A 7,079-nucleotide genomic window follows, 5' to 3' on the forward strand; every position below is an offset into this window, starting at 1 on the left:
CTGCATCTTACAGCTGCACCTCCAAAAATGTAATATATCTCATCCAATGCACCAAATGCCCTGATGGAAAATACGTAGGAGAGACCAAACAACAACTGCCCACCAGAATGAACGCACACTGGAAATCTATCAAAGACAGAAATACCCAGTTACCAGTGGGGACACATTTCTCACAAGAAAACCACTCTCTCTCCAATCTCTCAGTCCTGATTCTCAAAGGAAACTTACAAAACACTTCCCAGAGACGAGCCTATGAACTCCACTTCATCAACCTCCTGGATACTAAAAATCATGGACTAAATATAGACATTGGATTTATGACACATTATAACCTGCCTGACACCTGACTCCCCAGGTATCTCTCCACTTTCATCCCCCTTCTCTCTCTTCCCCACCCCCCTGCTTGTCTCTCACCCATTGACTCCTCAATCTACGTTTTCACTGACTACCTGTCTTGTATGCATACCAGCCCAGCCCCTGGCTTCTTTACTTTTCATTCCATCCAGGAAGAGCACACACCAACTGCTGAAATTTCCTTAGCCTGATGAAGGGTTTTTGAACCTGAAAGCTTGCTTAATAACTATTCTCCAACTATCTGGGTTGGTCTAATAAAAGATATCAGATTCACCCAAGGAACCTTGTCTGCCTATGTCCTTAGACCAACACGGCTATAACCTACACCCCTGCAATCTGTGATTTAAACTTTCAAATGAAACATATGATTCTGGAACCCATATCCACAGTGAGTAGCACGTACACAGTCCAAAGATCCCACTGAATTTAAAGAGGACTCCTGGAGTAAGTACTACTGAAGGTTGGGGGTTAAAGGAAAATGGAAAGAACCTCACCTTCTGCAGAGAAAGACTTCCTCCTCGGCTAATATAGCATTGCTTCCAATAGTATCACCTCCACCTTGGTTGGGGAGAGGAGAGGGTGGTAAAAGCTCTCCCACCAGTTTCAATCTGCATTAATCTCTACCTCAATAGCTCCGGAATAGGACCCAACGTTGCGAAAGACAATCTACCTTGCATATGCCAAGATTCTCAGCCTCCCAGGCAGACACCTATTTAGCCCCAGTGAGCACATCCAGATGAGCTGACATGCGTTTTGTGGTGCCTCAAAGGTTTCTGAGGCACTGCAAAATGCACATAGAACATGTGAAAAGGTTCTCTGGCTTGGCAGCACAGAGCCAAAATTAGATACCAGGAAATCTCAGTATCTAAAAATCACAGTCCAAAAAAAGCAGGACAGTGCAAGTGGCTACAGCATGCACTGCCTAAAACTGGAACCTGGCTGACCAGAGCCATGCTCCAGCTGTTGCCCAGGTTCCGCATTCCCCGATCCCTGCTGCTGCAGCCCTGGGAAGCACCCCAGACCCCAGATGAGGCTACTGGAGCCAGCCTAGGTGCTGGCCTCAGGCTCCCCTACCCACCTGGGGCAATTTGCCTTGTGCAATAGAGCGCATGCAGCGATATTCCCTAGGGCACAACTGTGTGCTGCTGCTATTTGTTCTTGGGAAAATGCACGAGTGCTTATCTGACATGCCCAGTGAGACTATGCAGGTTTACCAACTTTCAATGTGTTCCCATCCATGTGTTTGACCAGGAGTTTCAGGACCACAGCCCTATCTCTTTTCATGTTTTTTTGAGATATGGGTGTCTTCAGAGATACAACGAATATTCAGGGAAGGCAGCTGTACCTGGCTGTGTAATAGAAGGAATAAAGAAAGAAGGCTCAATGTGTGAACAATTTTGACATGTTTAGAGCAGAGCAGAATGGGTATTTAGACAACACAACAGACTGGCAAGATCTGACATGATGACTATCATCTTTGCCTACCTTTGTAAATAAATAATAACAGCTGCAAGTGGTATTAATCACTGCTGATTTTAAAAAAACAAAAGCTACTTATAAACTACTAAACTGGACAAGTTACATTTTCAGCTGTCTGGAATTTGCTGCTACCTTTTCTTTCCTATAAAATGTTAGTGTGCATGTCTAAAGCACCCATCACTCACTCTACGTCTAATACAATATGAAAAAAATAGAAGACTTCTTTCTCCCTTGCTTGCTGTCACTCACTAGTTTAAACATAGATTACATAACAAATTGACAGGTGGCACGTTTCCTTGGGAGGTCAAGAAAATTAACAAATTTGGATGAGTTTTCTATCCAAATGGAAGGGTAACAAATGAAATGAAGAAACATAGCACATGCGATTATGTGCAAGAATCAGATTCTGTGCTGTGGCTTGTGATTAATTAAGTGGGAAACAGAAGGATGGCTGTGCTATCTTTTTCATTATTTAGCTTGTGTAACCAGTTAACTTCAGGGATTATTAGTCAGAGGCCCAGTGTTACAGTATTTTTACAGTTCCAATTAGGGCATTAATGTTGATCTGCTTTAATATTGGACACTTATTAAAGGCAAAGAAGATGGAAATCACATTACTCTACATAGCAAGAACAACTCACACCAAGGCTATTTCCACCTTCTATTATATGTAAACACTTGGAACCAAAAAGAAACAGATGTAACTCCACTCCCTTACATCAAGGCTGCATTTGGCTTTTCATGGACGAGGTTTCATATTATATTTGATTCTACTCTAAAGATGGAGGTTTCTTTAGAAACTGCTTATTGTAGGTTTTAATTAATATTCAGAAAAGAAGTGAAAACCCCATGTGATGTCAGATGGGGAGTTTAATATGTAAGAGCATTTAGATACATTCCACTGCTAATTTTTCAATGTTGGAGGGCTTTCTAATTTCCTCTGCGAGGAGAGGCATTTATTGCAGCTTCTACTGCCAAGTCTACCTATACCATGTTAATGAAATGTTCTGAAAGCTGTGTATACCCTAGGAAGCAGGATGACAGAAGAATTTGTAAGTCTGCCAATTACAACATAAGGCTGCCTTCATCAATAGTGGATCATACATGCTTCTGGAAGCTGACAATCATGTGCTCCCTCAGGTAAAGCTTTGAACTACTGTGATATGACAGCAAAACAGAGGTGAACAGCTTCTTGATTTTTCTCATTCTATTAGTCACTGGACCATCATTGCTGATTCTAATCAAGAGTATTAGCAGAATACTGATGAACTTCATGACACTCGATAACCTTTACAGATTTACAATCCTACCTAAGCCGAATAAAAAGCTTGATTCTTGCCACCCTTACAAAGAGGAAGGGACTTTTCATAACTTGTCTACCGCAAAGATAAGTTATGAATTTACTAGATACTCTGCATATTGTGGACACAGCACATTCAATATAAAGTATAAGTATACTAGTATAAAGTAGCTAGTCCAATTGGTAAGTAGCTAGTGTATTGCAAATTAATATCCTAGAGTGCTTTTCAATAACTTACCTGTGCACACAACCCTGCAGTGTAGGAAAGGTACCAAAACTGGGCCTAGAATAGCTGGCAGCACTGAGTCCGTGCTTTGCTTGATTCAGGTGGAAAGTCTCTGGAGCAAACATTACAGCACTAATGAAGGAAGTTTACCCTAGATGAGATTTAAATCCTTAAACACACGGAGTAGCATCCAACTTCTTGAAGTGGGGTGAGGTACTACGGTGATGTAAGGTACTATTCAGCCTCAGTAAATATGTCATAATCTGACTATTCATTATTTTTGAGAGAACCTATACCTTGTTTTTGTTGCTAATACCTACCATCTAACACATGCTGGTACATAATTGCATCCACTTCCTTCCCAAAATAAACTGTTAATATGTACATTTGTAGTTATTAATCTCAAACCACTGCTCTGTAGCTATTTATCTTTTGTTAGTCCCCTATCATATATTCAAACCTTCTCTACCATCCAGGAAACTAAGCAGTAGAAAGGTTGCATTTTTCCATAATGAAGTTAAAACTATTCCTGTTCTGACATGCAGATAACACAAATTATGAACTGACTGATTGCTGAGCATTGGTAAATTTAAAAGCTAGTCTTCAGTGGTCATAAAGGGACCAATTACCCTATTCTTAATCACTTTAAATAGTATATACTTTAGGAATGGGCACAGGCTTTAAGAACAGACAAGTTTCAACAGGTGATGATTCAATCTAACTTTCATGTCCTAATACTATAGCAAGGTCCTGGCCCCAAGAGTGGCCATGATACCTCCTGGTGGCCAAGTGACCGGCTCTTTGGGGCATCCTCCCTTTTCTACCTCCCCTGCCATGCTTTGATGTATGGAGGGGGATTCCCCAGGATCCCAGAGTGAGCCTCAGTCCCTCAGCTGGCTATTGTTTCATGTGCCTCACTAGCGCTAGTATTATCTCTCTGATGCTAAATTGTGGCCTTCCTGGTCCTATCTGTGCCTTAGGACACAAGCCACCTTAGGTGTGATAATCATGGCGTCCTGCCGCTTCCATAGCTATGCCCATGCCTCACAGGTGTTACTCAATATCAATATGGCAGGGCCCCTCTGGCCCTAATGCAACACTTGGATCTCTCAGGCCTCAAGCCTTTGTCAGAGTTTCAGCTTGCCCAGCTTTGGCCCCTTTTCTCTGGCTGTGCCCCCAGGACAGCTCGACTGCATCAGACCTTGACTCCCAGACCTCAGCCCTATCTTGCTTTCTCAGGATCTAAGCCCATGGCTCTGGCCTCTTGTGATTCATAGATTCATAGATTGTAAGGTTGGAAGGGACCTTGGAAGATCATTGGGTCCAGCCCCCTGCACTAGGCAGGAAAGACAGGTGGGGTCAGGTGAACCCAGCAAGATGACTATCCAGTCTCCTCTTCAAGATTTCCAGGGTAGGTGATTGTATCACCTCTGAAGGGAGTTTATTCAACAGTCTGGACACCGTAACTGAAAAAAGTTTTTCCTAATGTTGAGCCTGAAACAGTCCTCCAGGAGTTTGTAGCCAGCCATTACTCCTAGTTCTTCCCAAGGCCGCCCTGATGAACAGTTGTTTACCAAGCCCCTGATGTAGAGGTAAGCTGTTACCAAGTCCCCTCTCAGCCTTCTCTTTTTCAGGCCTCAGCTTTTCTTCATATGCCGTGCCATAAAAGCCTCTATTCACACGGGTGGCCCATCTCTGGACTCTCTCAAGTTGTACCATGTCCTTGTTAAAGTGTGGTGCCCAGAACTGGATGCAGTACTCCAGTTCGGCTCTCACCAGTGCCAAGTAGAGCAGAAGAATCACCTGCTTGGTCTTGCTGGAGATGCATCATTTGATGCATGCCAGAGTATTATTTTCCCTGCTGGCAACAGAGTCACACTGCCCGCTCATCTTCATGCTGTGGTCTATTATTACCCCTGGTCTCTTTCATTCATAGTGCTGGTCAGGTTGGCATTGCCAAGCCTGTAGATGTGCAGGGGATTTTTCATCTCCAGGTGAAGCACTTTACATTTCTTGACATTGAAATTCATCTGGTTCTGACTTGCCCAGCTTGCTAGCCTGTCTAGATCTGCCTGTATCTGCAGCCTATCTTCAAGTGTGACCCTGCTCCCCCATAACTTGGTGTCATCTGCGAACTTGGCCAGTGAGCTCTTCAACCCCTCATCTAAATCATTGATGAAGATGTTGAAAAGTACAGGACCAAGCATTGACCCCTGTGGGACACTGCTGCCCACTTCTCACCAAGACAACACAGATCCATTCGTTAGGACTCTCTGGGTACTACCCCACAGCCAGCATCCTACCCACCTAACCATCTCGCAGTTAAGCCCACTATCTTCCAATTTTCTCATGAGAACATTGTGGGATACCAGATCAAAGGCTTTTTGGAAGTCAAGGTATACAATATCCACCACTGCTCCCTTATCCAGGTGGTGAGTCACCTGATCATAAAAGGAGATGAGGTTGGTAAGACAAGACCTGGGGCAATGAAGCTATGCTGGCTGTCATTCAGAATCCTACCTTCTGCCTATCACACACAGACTTCTTAATGAATTTTTCCAGGATTTTCCCTGGAATAGAAGTTAGGCTAATTGGCCTATAGTTACCCAGGTCCTTCCTCCTCCCCTTCTTGAAGATGGGCACAACAGTGTCCCTCTTCAAGTCTTCAGGGACCTCTCTGGAGTGCCATGAGTTTGGAACAGTTTCACCAGGGCCTCCATGATGATGTCAGCCAGCTCCTGCAGCACCCTCAGATGGAGTTCATCCGGTCCTGTTGACTTATACATGTCTAATTTCTTTAATTGATCACATAGCAGTTCTATGGCAACAGTAGGGAGGCAGTCATTTCTGCTCTGCTCATTCTGTACCCTATCTGGCATGATTTTCCCTGTGGCCCCTTCCGATTATGTGGCTCCCCATCCACACACAGGTGTTTCCCCTTTTCTTAATAGCCAGCCTGCACTCCTTTGCTGCAGCCCCACATGGCCAGATTAGCCTGTTTCACTCTCCTCTTGAAGTAACGGGAGCCTCTGGCTCCCCCTTACAAATACCATATGCTTCTGTAAGCATCCATGGAGATGCAGAGCTCATAAGGCTATTCTCAGTTGCAGCCACATGTGAGGGCTGAATTTGGCCCTGCATTTTCTAGGGTTTTCTTAACATGGTAGTTTTGAATTTGTAGCGCTTCTTAATTTTTTAAGTGGAGGAGTTGATGGAAGAGAGAATATGAGTGAGTGAGTCATAGGCTGTATATTGATATTTTTATTTATATTTTATTTTGTATAGAAAAGGCTGCTCATGGAAAACACATTGGCACTCTTGAGGTGCATTATACTAACTGGGCACCAATTGGTTTGTTTTTTGGGTAGCTGATCCAGTGCCACTTGTCTTGGACGGCCAGAGCCAACTCGAGGTGATTTAGAAATTGCTCGTTCGTTAGGGCAGGCTGGTGAATGGAGAGGCAGACAAGGTTTAATGGTTGCAAAAACTTTTACTTACGCCGCTTGTAGTTGCGACGCAGATGGTCCGGTCGTCTGAACAACTATGTGAGTTGTTCCAGCTGGCGAGGCCCAAGCCAGTTAATCCGTCCGCAATTTAGGCCGGCGGGAAAAGGGTACGTCTGGGATTGCGCTCGGTGACAGGAAGAAAGATCGATAGGTGATCAGTCTATCGATCAGCTAGCCGCAAGTCAGATCTCTTTAGAGGCACTCTGCAGCGTGC

This window comes from Alligator sinensis, unplaced genomic scaffold (assembly GCF_000455745.1).
Source record: "Alligator sinensis unplaced genomic scaffold, ASM45574v1 scaffold917_1, whole genome shotgun sequence".
In the NCBI taxonomy this organism is placed as follows: domain Eukaryota; kingdom Metazoa; phylum Chordata; order Crocodylia; family Alligatoridae; genus Alligator; species Alligator sinensis.